Genomic DNA, 17261 nt, shown 5'->3' on the forward strand with positions numbered 1-17261 from the left:
ATGACACGAAGCAACACAGGTTCGATCCCCGGGTTCACGCTTAGAAACATCTGGGTGTTTAAGTGCGTTATAAATACGCAACTAAGAGAAAAACAATTACGCAACTACAAAACAAACAATTCCTGTAACAGTGCCTCGATGCCTGTGGGCTGTTGAGCGCTTTAAAAATAAAAAAATAAAAAATACACTATCTGATCACAGTTGCAGAATAACATCGGCATTGATTATCAGAATGAGTTCAACTTGCGGCCTGCTAGGTGAATGCATTTCTAAATACATCCAGATGTATGTAGGTGCATCCCAGAGCCAGCAGCACGAGTAAGGCAATTTGGTGTCAGCCTTCGGAAGCCATTACTATTCTGCAAGACAGATAGAAGGGTAAGGCAGGCCTATGCTGCTATGCGTCAAACCTCGCACAGTGCAACGGTGCCTTATACTGTGCCTTAATGCACCATACGCCTTACACCACTTGGGTTGGCTGGGCTGCCATGCGAGGGGCGCAGTCCTGCTTCAAAGCACCTGCTCAGAGCACTGGGGACAGCATGTTGCCCCGCGCAGGGCTATGCCCGAGTGATGTTATGAAAAGAAAAAGGCCCTAAACGCAAATGATGCAAAGTGCCTTCAAGTATAAAGATATAACATGGCAGCGGAAATCAACCCCGGGAGCTCCCTTTGAGGGGAAGGGGAAGGGGGAGGCAATCAGGGTCGTTGCACTCCTTCCTGAACTGACTCATCCATACACAAGGTTAATGCACTTACAATAATATCGCGGCCCGCACAGAAGAGGGCTGGCCTAGAGCAGAATCGCGACAGGCATCTGAAGCGCTGGCGGGGCTGGGGCAGAATCAGTCTCTTACTCTGCCTCGGGCCTATTAGATACTCCTTATCTATGCATGTGTTGTGGATTATTTGGTAACCTTGGGTCAGTGTGTTCGGACACTAGAGAAATTCCTGGTAGCTCAGCAGCACAGTGCCAGGGGCCGAAAATAATCCCTCCGTGTTAAGGACTAGGCACCTGACACCTGCCTTTGCTTGTCTCTTGTTTTGGGCTTGCAAGGCAAAACACAACATTGTACACATTAGATACAAACCACATCCGTCCGCTTTTTGCTAGTCCTGGCCGCCGGGACGCTTGGTTTCATGCGCACCTAATCTGGAGAGCGCGAGTAGGTTGGGCAGCCCCAGGCATGGCGGAGGGCTGAGCCCGGCCCTCGCAGTGAGCATCTCCGGCGCACTATAAATGCCGCCCTCCCCGGCGCTCTGCTTCAAGCGAGGTCCTGGCGTCACCGCAAGAGGCCGAAGGGGAGCAGCAGCAAAAGCGCCTGCCCGTGCCAGCCCGAGCAACATGTGCCTAAAATATTACCTGAAAGAATGCCCAGGTAGGAGGACCATGCGACGGGCTCTTGCTCTGATAGAAAGCTATGCAGCATCGGGAATCCCTGGAGGAGGGTGTGAGGACTTGACTCTGCCAGGTCTGGAAGAGACGAGGGCGGGTGAGATGTCAGAGCTGTTTGAACGTCTCAGTGGTACAACTACAGTAGGAGTAGGCACTAGAAACGGGGTCACATGATCAAACTTTTGGGCGTGGAGCTCCAGGCTGAGGACCGAATCCATGTCGGGTTTTCAGGATACCCCGTATTAATATTTATGAGATGAATTCGCATAAAATTATTCTAAATGTATGCACATTTTTCATCATGAATATTAAGGAGGGATATCCTGAAAACCCATCAGGATCCTGGCCCTCGAGGCCTGGAGTTGGGCAACCACTTGGAAAGATTCCCCTTATTAAAATAATCTGCAGAAAACTTTAGTATTAATATTGCAAGTATAATGTAAAGTACTCCAGTTCTGATGCACAAAGTATACTACAGTAAACGGTACAATGGGCTTGCCCAGCTCCAAGACACGAGGGCCAGATCAATGCAGATCTTTGCAGATGAGGAGCAGGTGCAAGTGGATCTAGGTCACCTGGCCTAAGCCCTGCCCACCTCGTGCCTTCCTGCCTGCTGCTCTTTTTCACTATTTAGCAAGCCCCACCCACCTGGTGCCTTTCTGCTTCCTGCTCTTTTTCACCACTTCGCAAGCCCCGCCCTCCTGGTGCCTTCATGCCTGCCACTCTTTTTCACCACTGAGCAAGCCCCGCCCACCTGGTGCCTTCCTGCTTGCCGCTCTTTTTCACCACTTAGCAAGCCCCGCCCACCTGGTGGCTTCCTGCTTCCCGCTCTTTTTCACCACTTAGCAAGCCACACCCACCTGGTGCCTTCCTGCTTGCCGCTCTGTTTCCCTACTTAAGGAGCCCTCCAGCTTCTTTTCCTTTGCAGATGGGGAGCAGGTGCAAGTGGATCTACGTCACCTGGCCCAAGACCCGCCCACCTGGTACCTTCCTTCACCATCACTGTCTTGCGGCCAATACTGGATTTGAATTTTATGGACTTCATTCATTCATGGTGCGTCACTCTTTCTCAACTCTCATGCTGGACTTCCTTGCATCTTGTACTCATGTTGGCCCTGAATTATGCTGTTCCCATCTTCATCTTGTATCCTGGCTTGCAACATTATGTGTTACTACTGCCTTCTGCAATTGTATTCGCTCTCCACTCTTGCTTCTCCACTCTTTGTGACTGCTTACTCTCTTTTCTCTCCTCCTTTCCCCTTTCCCTTTTCCTATCTCCTCCCCTTACTTTCTTCTATGCACTTACTCTATCAGAATTGTCCCTGGACCTAATATGATAGCAACCTCGTCTGTTTCCTTCACCCTCCCATTACTGTTTTTTTCCTCCACACCACCCCTCCAGCACTATCTGAAATGTCGTCAGGCCTAGTATGATAGTCGCTTGTTTTGTTCCTCCCCTCCCTTTCTGCACCCCTCTCCCTCACCTTTTGTTTTTCTCCGGCTCTACCAGAAATGTCGTCAGGCCTAGTACTGTAGTCGCCTGTCTGTTTCTATTTCCTTCCCACTCTCCCCCTCCCTTCCATATCTATGTCTTATCTCTTGCACTATCTGCAATGTCGTCAGGCCGAGTACAATAGTTAATTTCACATCCTTACTGTTCATGGCCTGTAAGAATGTGGTTGTATTTTCCCTTGTTCCCTCCCTTGCCTTGAAGTGCTTTGAAACACATTGTGCATAGGCGCTATACAAATAAATGATCATATCATAAACAATCATATCACATCATATCATGCTTGCCTTTAAGGATTCCCTTCATTAATATTCATGACATACATTTGCATACAATGATTCTAAATGTATGCAGCATTTTTCCTCATGAATATTAATGAGGGATAACCTGAAAACCCATAAGGATTCCAGCCCTCGAGCAGTGGGCCAGACTGTAGCAATGATAGATTCCACCTAATGTACTAACATGCTTCAGTAGCAAATATACTCAGAATACTCTAGTATATACTACAGTACTGCAGTAACGGGTGTACATAGGCTAGGCTGAAGAAGGATGCATGCAATCACGCACACCTGTCCCTACAGTATGTGAAGATGCCTGGAGCAGCATCATAATCTCATGGCCTTGACTTTTTAAACACCACCTTGTTAGCCAAATGCTACATCAGGGGGCAAACACAGAGGAGGTGCCGCGCCCTTCATGGAACTAACACTGTGATGATGATATCATACTGTGCGAAATGTAACATTCACAAGTGATTCATGCATCATGTGAGTAAAATATAGTAGGGGGAACTTATAAAAATAGTCTTCACCCAAATCATACAAATCTACACGGCACTCAAAACCCCTTTACATCCTTGGATTGATCTATTTCTCCCCAAAATAAAGCTGCCAGCAGAAGTTGCGTTTCTGCATTCTGCTAGAAAATAAGGTGTTGCTGAAGAAAATATGCTGTCCACACCCCGTTTTTTTTTATTAATGTGACACGGTTAACATAATCAAGATTTCACATATAATTACACATAATAGATTGTATTTTTTTTTAAAAACATAACATTTCAATAGAAACGTTCTGCATACAAATGATCTAAATACATTAAAAATCCTACTACAAAATATTAAAATTCATCATCAAGAGTACACGTATAGTTAAATAAATCACAGCTAAGATTAAAATACATTGATTACACTCATTAGATTACAGCCAAAAGCTCAACTAGCAGTGCGTTTAGTACGTACCAGTAAAAAGTCACCATCTAATTTTAATAAAACCATTTTTACTTAAGAATTTCAGAACCTCTATCGTCAGTGCCATTTCAACCCCTGAGCCTCGTCTAAACCAGAAATCATTGCTCTTCAAGATGGTCAACAAATCGGGAAAAGGACTTTATCCTGGGTTCCTGTAAAGCCGAGGATTCAATCGTTATATGTTTTACAACTCTTCACTGGCACAAAAATTACTATGAGCTGGCATCTTCACCGTTTTAAAACAGGCTGCCATCACCTCCCTAGTCTCCACCAAGTTTGACTGAATCTTAAAAATTGTCCACGCCACTAGGCCGTGGGAAACTTGTGTAGATAAGGTGGGATTGAGCACAAAGGATTGTCAATCGTGGAGAAGGAGGTTTTGAATTTTGTAATGTCTTATTTTCTTGATAGTGGTAATCCAATCCGAGATAGAAGCCGATCTTTTATCCAAGCACGGGTTAGACACCAAGGTATCAGTTGATTCATTACTATCCCTTTGAATCTTAAGGGCAGAGTTCTTCAATGTCAAAAGGGTAATACATTTCCGCTCCTCCATAGCTACCCTTAATTCTATGAACATAGAATCTATTGGGGGAGCAATCAGCTTACTAAGTAATGTTAGAATCTTCCAGTTGAGGCAACCCTGGAGAGATACCAAACCAAGTTCATATCTCACCAATGCCATTGGGAAGCTCTGGGGAAGATTTAAAACCTGCTTCCAAATATGACCTTCAAGCCGGTGTCAGTTAATGTCATACGCTTGACAATCAATCTCCAGGTCGTAAAGAAGAGAGGTGACAGCCTGAGTTTTGTAAAATTCTACCACGGCAATGATTGAATACCTACAATAGTTTAGTACACTTTCCTCATTTGAAATGAGAATTGGCCTGCTTTATTAAAGAACCTAAGGGAAATCAAGCTCTTGTTCTGAATTGGATAAATCTCAAACCCGAACTACGTCGCGCTTCTCACCGACACCCGATTATAATTTTCCAACATTATAAAAGCAATAGAAACAACGCTCTAGTTACACTCGCATGACACTTTACATAGCAAAATGAGAAAAATGTGCCTCTGTAACTTTTGACCACATATTTTAAAGGACACCTAATTTGGCAAACAAATTATTACTTCAAGTCGGTCTGAACACTCATACCAAATTTGGTGAAGAAAAAGAATGTTAAAAATATTGAATAGGTTTATATTTGTGAACAAGAATGGTGTAAGAAGAAAAACTATTACAAAACATCACTTTCAGCTAATAATAATGTGAGGATTTCTATTGCTCTTTATGTGGTTCCACTTCTAAGCACTGTTTTAATTGGTGTTTTAAGCGCTGTTTTAATTGGTGTTATTATTGTTATTACCCACTTGTAATACTCAATTTATCGATCTTGAAAAGATAATGGTCTGAGTCGGGACAATCAAGCTCATGTCACATGGTACCGTACAGCTCCCCGGGGGTTGAGTGTTGCATGTGAGCTACCAATCTGGCTGCAGTTTGATGTGAACCCTGCAGACACTATAGTATACACTGTATAGCTACTACAGTATAGTAACCATTGAGTACAGTATTTCATACACATAATTGTACAGTTCAGTAATACTCTACAGTTCACTACCATAAAATGCTAAATATAATGCAAGTATTCTACAGACACAATCCATGTACTACAGTTTTTACTAGAAATTACTGCAGTTGAGCAGTGATTACGGTTGAACACTGACATATGTACTATACACTTGTACATGTAATGTGGCCACCTTTTACTACAGTATTTACTGCAGACTCTTTTACAGTTCTGTAATACTCCACAGTACTACTTTGTACTGCAGAATATATTGAAGTATACTAGAGACAAGATTCATGTACCATAGATTCTTCTAGACATTACTGCAGGTTAGCTAAGAATACTACCGTAAAATATACTATATGACAATAATTTGTATAAATAGCTGCAGTACACAAACCATACACTTCAATATTGATCCCCAAAACACTGTAGATTACCATATCTTACTACTACAGTATACTGTTGGAATATTGTAGACTACCCTAGACTATTTTTTCATAAGAGTCCTGACTGGTTAGTGCCTCGGAATGTTACATAGCGATTGGGAATAGGCAATTCCTCCCCTGATTGCTTTTAGATCCCTTGCTAGCAAATTGCCTGCCCTCACCTTCACCCTTTAGCTCCCTGCTCCCCTCACTGTGTTCTTCCCCCTATGATTGTAAAGCGCTCCATTGCTTCCCAAGCTAGGTCCTGCTCAACGAGTACCCTAATAATAACAGGCTAGGCTTTCACTCTGTCCCAGCAAAATGGCCTTTTACAGGCACTTTGGTAATAATCTCAGTTTCCCTACCAGCCTCTCCATCTCTGAGTCTGACGTGTAAAACATTGAGGGATGTTTCTGTCATCACAGTATCTAGGGATTGTGACACGCGTTATCTGTTTGCGCGACTGTGCCTTGTTATTGTTCTGCTCCCGTGATCTGCAGTGTGTTCCTGGATGGTTGGATGTGTTGACACAGGCCTACCGAGACTTTCATTCATGCATGGCCAGGAGCCGGATTAGACTGCAGTTTAGCCACAGGTGAATGTCCCAGTACTTAGAATCAGTAGAAATCAGGCTTTGAGGGGGAAGTTCTCTCAGAAATGTTATTGACATTTAACAATAAAGTCTCGGTAGGCCTGTGCCAACACATCCAACCATCCAGGAACACACTGCAGATCAACAGAGCATGCATTTTTTTGCATTTTTTGATCGATAAGAAAAAAAATTGCTATGCGTTTTACCTTCCATTTTCTCACATTTACACATGCGTTGGAAGCCACCATCTTGTGCTGAGTTCAAGTACCCTCACGGCAGTAAATTATAAGACCGCCCCTAAAGTTGACATCATTAGAAGCTTACACCCCTTGTCACAACACTAGTGCATTCTCATGTCTCCCACCCACAAACCAACCAAGGCTGATCCTGCTTATCTGGGGAAGGAGGTGCACAGGGGCGACAGGGTTGAGCCCGTCCAGGCTTTAAAGCCATATATAATCAGTGCTTCATTCTAGCACCCTGAAGCTACAAACCATTTGCCGACCCTGCCCTGTGAAGCTAAGCAGGATCACCCTTGGTTGGTTTGCGGGTGGGAGACATCATGTTAATATATATTTGTTATGAATCAGAAATCAGTATTTGGGCAGGGCCTAAGAAATGCAAGTAGCTGAGAAACCTTAAAAAGACATGTATCCTATGTAACTAATGAATTAACCAAAGACACGCTGCTGAGTTTCCGGACCTCGCACTGATGTTAATGTTAATGTTAAAGGACATTTGTACCGTGTACTATCACCACCGGAGTGGTCCCCTGGCGCTCTGGTGGCTCTGAAAGAGGAGGGGAGGTTGAGTTAGTGGGATGAAACAGGAAAAGTGCAAGAGAGCAGTGATGTGCTGTTGGCGGCCTAATCCCGGTGGGTCCGTTGGCTGGGCCTGGGGTGTTTGCGGCCGGTAGTCGTCGTGTACTGTTGTGCAAGACTATGTGTGTTTTTGTTTTGTTGTTGCAATGTAGTGAAGTTTGTGCGGTTTGTTGTGCTGTAGGTTTTGGTTGTGTTTGGTTTGGGGTTTGAGAGGTGGATGTAGAAAGGGAAATTGTTACTAGGGTTGGTTAGTTTGCGTCTCTATCCTAGTTGAGGCGCTCGGCTTGCGTAGTCTCCCCTGATGCGGCTCTGCCGTGATCTGGGTCAGACTGGCATACAAGGTTCCTTACTCCTCCGGCCCCCACCTCTAACATGCTCTCTCATAGCTCCCCTTATCCTCCCTTCATACTCCTGTGGCCAGTGCACCTGCCAATGTCAACCTCTCAGGTAGTGTGTTGATTTCCAATATCTCGACAATTCGACACCACAGTGGTACCTGGTGATAACTAAGGGGTGGGCGAAAGTGTTGGTGGGATTGTCTGGGGTAGTTGACTCAGTCTCCGTGCGTGCCACCTGTGTTCCAGTCTATCCGGTGTCACCCGTCCAGGTGCTGTGGGAGCTACCCTCCCGGGTCTGGGATGTCTGTGTCCTTTCCGGCTTAGTCATCCTTTTTCCGGTTTTGGTTTCGAGATTTAGTCTGTGGTGTTGAAGAGCCAGGTTGTTAGTGATTTCCTGAATTTTAGGTGATCTCCAGTGTTTCAAAAATATATTTGAAAAGGTGTGCTGAATAAAATATAATTAACCAGTACACAAAAAAATATTGAAATATGAAAACGAAATCAAATCTAAATAACGACATCTACTGGTGTAGAGCAGTATTGTCACTGATCATCATTTTCTTGAATTCTACAATCGGATCAGGCCATAGAGCCTCGGCATAGCTAATATTGTCTAATAAGTGGGGCCTGAAGCTGATGTTGTTGGGCCCACCACAGTCACATTAACATCTGTAAATGCCCACACAGCGCTGCTGAGTGGCCATTTACAGATTTTGGGTGCGCCTTGCCCACTCAGGCCCTACCCTGTCTACGCCTCTTACCTCGCTGGTGCTGAATACTGGCTATCCGCGGCCCACTCCCAGCCTAACTTTATTTCAAAAATCCTGACCTGGTACGTTATGCGTCTCCCTGAAAATGAGAAAAATGTAACATGTTTCAACGCGAACAGGGAGAGGTGACTATCCCTAACCTACGCTGTATAAAGAAAGTCATGTGAACAGTATCACGGCCTTATTCCATGAAAGAGGTTACTCACCTTTCTCTCTATACTCTCACAACCAGCAAACAGCAGATGCCCTGGGAATGGTTAGTGCTTGAATAGCTTATTCTATCAACATACTCTTTGTTACAAAGAAAACTGGCTATGTTTCACAAATCGTTCTATCATTTCAGCAACTGCCTTTGCAAATTATAATTTGCGAAAGCAGTTGCCCAAATGATAGAACACTTTGTGAAACAGCATTTGAACAGGAGTAACATATTTTAGTTTGAACTAGAAAAGGGGGAAGTATTTTTCTTTGCAAATGAGTATGTCGAGAGAATAGGTTATTTAAGCGATAATAATGATGTGATCGGGCGCAGTTGTAACCATTCCAAGAATATTCGTTTTTTTGTTTTTTCAAAGGTGCTTGGTGATCTTAAAATAGAAAGGCGCAGCTCCACCCTCAGAGTACCACGTCGCCTGCGGTGTAATGTCAAGTAACTTCGACATATAAGCGCAATACCTGCTAGACCAGAAAGGGCGTCTAATTTGTTTCCAAGTTGATTAAAGTCACATGCTCCAAATACGCAAAATAACCTTTAGGCTTCTATAAAGGGCATGGTGTGCAAAATAAATAAATAAATAAATACATGGTTCAGTTGACTGACAGCAAAAGATTACGTTTTGAACACTATAGTGGCCAAATGCCATGATTTTTTGAAAACAGCAACCTGGTTTCGCAAATCCCCCAGCCAAAATGTGATTTATTTAAGCAAGGCGTGTACGCGCGCGTGTAAACAAATTAACATTCCTGCACTCCAGGTGCGGACAGACACAAAACATCCTGCATATTGACGCGCTCAAGGGCAGGCAAGCGAGTTTTTTGGGGCCCAAAATCTGCAGCCTCAGCAGTCTGTGGAACACACACTGAGGTCGTAAAAACTCCAAAGAATAGCTCGAAGGTGTCTTTCGCCGCCTCGCCACACGCCGCAGCTGTTCCCGTTAGACGTATGCACTGTTCGCTATGGACAGTCATCGGAATAGGGTTATGAACGTATTTATGCTCTTCTAACTTCAGGCCGTTGTCACGACAACCGTGTCCATGTGAGAATGCTTCACCCCCCCTTACTTTGGCCTCGTGGCAGAGGATTAAGGAATTCATAATCACCTGCGACGTGTCATGGCAGTGTGTGTGTGTGTGTGTGTGTGAGGTGTGGGGGGGGGGGGGGCTTTGGGGAGGGGGGTAAGGGAGGAGGGGGGCTTCAACTGAGCTTTTTCTCGACCAGGAGTTGCTGTGGGAAGAGAGTAGAGGGTACCCTGGTATTTTGTATGATTATGCTGCTCTCTCGAGTCGCTGCTCACTGGAGACAGCGTGGGGGAGGGGGTGAAGGGACACGGGCCCTACGCAACCTAGAATTGCAGTTGAAGAGCACTCAACTCCAGGGTGTATTCAAGCACCTCCTGTTTCAGAGTGGCACCCTCGTTCTTGCTTTGCTCTCGTTCTCTACGTCACTCGGAAATCGTTAGTGGAATAGAGCGCGGCAGTTCAAAGCTACCCATATACAGTGGTGGAAATGGAAACTAAATATGAAGAGGGATCCCACATGGGTTCGGAGGCGGTGCGGTTCTGATGAGGCGGATTTCAGAGGTCTTGGAGCTGGTAGTTGAACTCCACTCAAAGGAAATGTTCAAAATAATAGTTTTAAAATGGTGCAATTTCTTTGAAACTGCTTCTTTCCAAACTCCACGCTGTACATCCGTTCCACTTTAAATCACTTCCATGGCAGTGGTGCACCCAAATTATGTTATCATTGCCACTTTAAAATCGCTTTGGCATCCCATTACCAGAAAAATAACCAGAGAGATGAGATTTTCCAATAACTACGCTTGCAAAGTATAAAAGGTGCCCACCTTTTAAACCCAGCAATCTATACTCCAATATTCCCTAGAAAACAAAAATCCTAATATGAGACATGTGCTTTGATGACAATTTTATGTGGTCTTGTGGGTGAGCTTCAGCACTGGGGGCATGACAACCTGGGTGAAATCCTGGTAGCCAAACATTTGGGCAAGCTTGCCGGCCTCAAAAACACCCAAAGGTTGTTGCATCTGCCCTCTGTAAAATAAAAACGACACTGCCCGCCCGCATGTATCCTTTCCTTGTGCCATATTACTGGAAAAGCAGAGGGTGGCATACCTTTGTATCGTGGTACACTGACAGAGCAACCAGTGTGCTCAATCACCAGAATAGCAGTGTGTGTATGTGTCACAGGTTACGGTTGAGGAGCATTGCCAGAGCTGTCTATGGGCCCAATCACTGGGGCAAACATGTGTGCTGCAGGTCAGGGTAAAGGTGACCCATCAGAGCTATCTGTGTTCTCCATTACTAAAGCAGTCTGTCCTGAAGGCCAGGATTGAGGTGCATTGCCAGAACTATTTGTTTACTCAAGCACTGCAGTAACAGTGGGTGCAGCAGGTCACGGCTGAGGTGCACTGTTAGAGCTGTGTATGGCCTCAATCACTGGAGTCGCAGTGTGTGCTGAAGGTCGAGGTGCACTGACCGAGCTGCCTATGGTCTCAATAGCTGGAGTAGAAGTGTGTGCTTCAAGTCAGGGCTGAGGTGCATAGGCAGAGCTGCGTGTCTGGTGTCAATCATTGAAATGGCAGGGCGTGTTACAGGGCAGGGTTGATGTCCACTGCCAGAGCTGTGTGCCACTTCGACCACTGTAATGTCAGTGTGTGCTGCAGGCTCGTTTTGAGGTGCACTGCCAGAGCAGTGTATGGGCTAATGCACAATAATGGCCGTAGAGGATGCAGGATTTCACTATATCTATTTATTTTGCCGCCCACTGAGTGTTGACCTATAGTTCTCCTAGGGGGGCTAACCCCTACTATGCCCCCTTACTCAGTAATACAGAGATACTTTGTCCATACATAATGAGATGAGACAGACCTTTTCTGAACTTTTTGAAAAACATATGACATTTTATCACCTCAGAGACCCAAGATCACCTGCTCTGGGGCCAGCCTGAGCGCTTCTCAAGCCGACCCCCCTCCTCACTCCTGCGCTGGGTGGGGCAGCTGGACAATGAGGACAGAGAGGTGCATGGCATGAGCCGGCCGCAAACACCACACTGCACACAGCGGATGAATACACTCCTTTCCATACCTCAACGGTTTGTCTTTCCGGTGCTGCGCTAGGTTAGGCCGGGGCTGAGGCAGGCCAGGTCCCGGGATCGGGCCAGAATTCTGATGCCGGTTCTTGGACCCGGCAAGAACCGGCCCATTGGCCAGCGCTGCCCATATGTAATTCTACTTACTAGTGTACAGGCCTGTGTACACGGGTCAAAGTGCAGGTTTCCATTGACCCAGTAGGGCCACTATCAATCCTAAGCCTAGAGCTCCCTCTAGCGGTCAGAACAGCGAAGCTTTGTGAATTGGACCACTGAAACAGGAAGTTATGCGAATTGGCATTATCTCTATGCACTCTAAGGCAACAGCTCCCTCTAGCTGTGAAAACAGACAAAGCTACTGTATTAACAAACATACAGTGACAAACACACATCTGGCCTTTTACTATATTGTTGGATTTGTTTCAATTGGTCGGTAGTGATGATCAGACAACATTGGTATCAGGCCTTCCTCCATTGGGCTGTATAAGTCGAATTAATGCTCGCACCGAAAGGTTTGCCTGGCATGCTTTTGAAAATCGGGCTATAAATGCTCTCTGCAAAGTTGCAAAAAAGAATTAAAGGTTGGTGTGTGGAGGGGAAAGGAGCCCAAACGACGGAAGTCCACGACGGGGCTGAGTCAAACAGAAATGTTCAAGGCATCAAGAGAAAGGAGAGGCCCAGGAGTTGCCTGAGCTGTGGTCAAGGGGAATGGGGCAAGTCTTTTCATGCAAATTACATGGACACGTGGGGTGCTATGCTACCACACCTGAAGCCCTTCAAACACATCTAATGGGTTTCTCGTATAGGGAGCAAAGAAAAGGCTATCCTAACGAATAACGAAGCAGTGGGCAAAAACAGAGCTCTCCCGTTTCCTCATGCTATGCACCTATTTCAGACCAAGTTTTGGAAGCCCAGGTGTGGGCACAGTACTCTACATTCACTCAGAGAACCACCGGGAGACCACTATCTAAGTATAAGGCAAACTATAAATACTTACTATACTACATACTGGGGCTTGTAGGTTATCTTTTTCCTATTTTAAATTTGGGACTACTAGTCCCAGAGTACAAATGGGAAAAACAGGACTGCACACACGTCACGAGGAAACTGAAGAATGCTGGAAAGTACAACTAAACATGCATTTGCGAAGCCACGATTTTGGCCACTCATGCAGGGTCCCAGGCAGAGATACAACCACAGCAGCATACCCGCACTCCTCCTGCCCCACCTTCCTCCCGGCCCTGGCTGCCTACTACTTTCAATACGCGCTGCTTGCTGCAGGCCACATCCTGCATATTTATCACAATGTCTTTGCCTCCGCCTGGTTTAATATAAAGTACTACGCAGCCCGTCAGACAGTAGTGCTCGAGTAGTGCTCTTCTTCTATCGATACTCCACTCAGTGTACAAATCCCGGGGAGATAGAAGATTCTCTGTATTTGGTCCAGAATTTTGGAACTCCCTACCATTGGAGCTGAGGACAATTAGCTCATTATACCAATTCCATAGAGCGTTAAAAACGTTCTTGTTCAGATAGGGCTCCTCTAATATCCTGGTGATTCTACACCTGGGTCTAACTAAGTCTTGTTTGAATTATTTTTTCACCTGCAACATTATACGGATTGGTCCATTCTGTGCACAATACAAATTCCAAAAATACAAATACAGAGTATCAAACAGAGACCTGGCAATCCTGGGACCAGGCTCCTTACAAGCAATGGATAGCTGACAAAGTCCTGGGGGAGATGAGTGTAAAAGGAGGGGAGATAAAAAGGGGCAGATATTAGTAAGTGTAGCAGTGGGAGGTAGGGAGGATTTAGAGGGGCTTGTCTTTAGCAAGAGGGTGGGTGCTCCCTTAAGGCGAAGGAGGCAGAGATTCAGTGCTGATTGGAATGAGTGGAGGTTGGTCTTATCGTTTTTAGCTCAAGGGAGGGTGAGTTCCGGTGAAGGGGGGCACAGAGGCAGAAGGAGCAGAAGCCGGAGGGGAAATATGGGGAGTGAGATCAAACAGACTGAGGACGGTGTCAGACTATATGCTTTGGGGAGGAGAAGACGAAAGGTGTGGGGTTAAGTGATGGCATGGATAGATTTAAAGATGAGAAGAGGTTAGAAGAGAGATTGGTTGTGCATCGTTAACCAGCCAGTGTGCAGCTGGCAGTGACACTTCAGCCATTTATTCAGTGTTTGTGTGGCCAAGTTGATGATTTTTTTCAATGGAAGCAAAGGAATAGGCAGTGATGCCCAGTAGGAGACTTGAGCACTAGTCAAGGCATTTTATGACCGAAGTGGATGTAAGAGTTTTGGCAGAGGGATAGACGGGTGGGGGGTCAGATTGTTTGGATTATTTCCCTCTCTATTCTCCCGTCTGGTCCTACCCACTCGCCGGACATCCGTCCGATGAAACGAGTGTCAGTTGCTGCCTTCGCCTCCACCTTCATCCCCCACCTCCTACTGCTGACTCTACTTCTGACTCGGCTCTCAACAACCTGCATCTCACCATCACAAACACTCTCGATATTCTTGCCCCTGTCATGAGGATCCGCCTGAAATCTGCCACCAAGCGTAACACTTGGTATGACTATGATCTAGGGGCCCTGCAACGCAAGTACAGAGCTGGTGAATGGAAATAGCAGACCGTGTGTGCATCCTGGGACAAACTGGCCTGTCGCCTTCTCCAAAGCCAACATTGACTCTCCATTCATTCCAAAAAGAGGGCCCACATCCAAGCTTGCATTTCTGGAGCATCCAACAACATGACTGAACTCTTTAAAATCTTCAAGGAACTAGCAAATCCATCTTCAGTCCCCACCTTGCCTCTTCCCCTCAGACACTCTGCACTGCGGTGGCCACCCACTTCATTGCAAAAACATTTAAAAATGTCACATGATTCGTGAAACTTCACGTGACATCCCCTAACGTTAATTGTATGAATTAACGCTAATACAGGGATGATGGTACATGTGGTTTTTCTTGTTTTACAGAGATCCACTATGTTTTGTTATTTTATTTTATGTTTTTAAAGAAAACCAAGTGTGGTCTACTCATATTGGAAGCTCCAGCGGATGCCATATAGCATCCAGACATACAGACAGTCGTCCTTGTAAGTTTTCCCTGCTAACTAGAGGCACTTTATTTCTGAATCAGTTCAAAAAGAATACTGAGCAGCTCTCTTTTCCCATTAATATAGGAAACCGGACATTGGATGTTAAACTATTGCCACACCAAAGAGTCCAACAAAGCTCAGAAGTCCAAATTACAGTTTATGGACCACAGGCGGGTTCTGTGTTTATGTCTAGGACAGTAGGCACTAGCCATCGCCTTCAAAAAATTCTATTGCGAAGCACAATCTCTCCTTTTATACTAATGTATGTATATTTATGTTTTTAGATTTGTCAATTTGTGTCAAATGGGGAACAAGATTTATCTTTTAGAAGTAACCTTTGTCCTGACAATGGCCTAACATCTATCTGAGTGACCACTGTTGACATAAGTGGTACACCATCAAGGGCCGAAACATATGTCGACTGATAAGGGAAAATTTAATGTCTTTTTCTTATGTCCTGTACGCATATTTACAATAATTGTTATGCTGGAAGAATTTTCAAGTTATAGTACCCCTTTGTTAGAATAGGAGCATGGTGATTGAGTGGTGTGATTGATGATCACTAGATGATAATGTCTGTAATGTTTTTTAATGTGCTTTTTATGAAAAATAATTAAAGAGTTTTATATTTTGGAAAGTTGCATTCTGCTTTAGTAACTCCCCCAAGAAGGCGTTAACCCTGCTGATGAATCAGACAGGGTAACCTTTACCCTCACCTGTGTTACATAGAGGACTTTAAGAGAGGGGTAGTCAATATGTACTTTATATGTTTCTCCTTTAGACTCTCCCTTCCTACAGACTTGACACCCCGCTAACAAAAAACTAGGGAGCACCCAATCATCTAAACCGTCACTTTATGGGCCAGATACTCAAAACCTTTTTTGGTGCAAGTGATGAGTTGTACTAAAAAGGATCAGGAGCATTCTCAAAGAGCATCTGAATGAGCGCATCTTGGTAGGAATTAGGTGGTCCATAAATGGTAACTATGTGAGTAGATGGAACGTTAAGCCAGGCTATCACAGTACTCTGTGCTTTGGAAGATAAAACAACAAAGAGGAGACTGTGTAGACCTTCAAAGTGTCTATAAACCAGACAATACCCTCTCCTTTCCTCACAGATTTGTAGACATTAAACAATGAGTAAGCCGCATGTAAGGAAATGAACAGTCATGAAAAATCTTTAAGCAAAACAAAAGAGGTGATGGCTGGAAGGTTTATAATGAATCTTAACCTCTGGAATTGCTCCAGGCAACCCTCCAGACCATCAGTCTTTGCCTGCCAAGCCATTTCAAAAGGGGAAATACCATATGCAAATCAGGCTTGGCCTCACCACAAAAAGGGCAGTCCAGCCCGATCTGCTTGGCCACATCCCTTCTGCACGAGACCACACGCATCCCCAAACATGTTTCAGCCTTGTTGGGCCTCATCAGTGAGGAGTAGCTTGGGTCTCTAGGCCCAGCAGGACCCACGTCTGGGCATACCCGTCCCACTCGGGGTGACTAAGCAAAACAAAAGGGGTGATGGCTGGAAGCTTTAGAATTAATCTTAACCTCAGCTGGGCTCAGATCCTTCTCTCAGTGTTAGCCACCCTCAGTCGGGCTCAGACCAACCACTCACTGTGGACATCCTCAGTCGGGTTCACACTTGCCACAATGTTCACAGATGTATTACTGCTCACCCTAATTCGCAGGCATTCCTCAACCATCTTCACATTTTCCAAAATACACAGTTCACTTCGTTTACCACAATGCACAATTCACTTCCCTTAACTTTCTCCTGGTAGCCCTCCACCTGGTTCACATTGCCATCTTAGCATAGTTCTACAGAAAGTCATTCTAGACCCGTTAGGTTCACCCCTAACCTAAATCCCAGTCTTGGCCCCCAGTCAGGTTTTCCCTTTAGCCCTCAGTCAGACTTTCCCCAAGTCGGGTTCACATTTGCCCCAGTAACACAGTTCACTTTGCTTCCACAAAGTGTCAAAGACTTTCGACTGTACAAGGGGTTTGGCTTGACCTTGACCCTCCTGTGACCACTTGACACCTCACGCAGGACTCCCTAGGGCCTCTTGGTCCTTGTAGTTCCAACAATCTCAGTTCATTACCTTCCTTGTTCAGGAGAGATGTGGCAGCCAGAGACCTTCGAATGAGTGCCAATGTGGC

The 17261-nt window shown here is 45.2% G+C and overlaps 1 long non-coding RNA gene across 1 annotated transcript in view; it reads left to right on the forward strand.

Annotated features, from left to right (window-relative positions):
• Positions 1-1276: 1276 nt before the first annotated feature.
• LOC138472763 (uncharacterized) overlaps positions 1277-17261 on the forward strand; it is a 48400-nt gene continuing 32415 nt past the window's right edge. Inside the window, exon 1 of the long non-coding RNA XR_011268678.1 lies at positions 1277-1379. This is a non-coding gene — a long non-coding RNA (uncharacterized lncRNA). The remainder of the gene's footprint in view (positions 1380-17261) is intronic.

This window comes from Ambystoma mexicanum, chromosome 8 (genome assembly GCF_040938575.1).
Source record: "Ambystoma mexicanum isolate Mex_15411 chromosome 8, UKY_AmexF1_1, whole genome shotgun sequence".
Lineage (NCBI taxonomy): Eukaryota > Metazoa > Chordata > Amphibia > Caudata > Ambystomatidae > Ambystoma > Ambystoma mexicanum.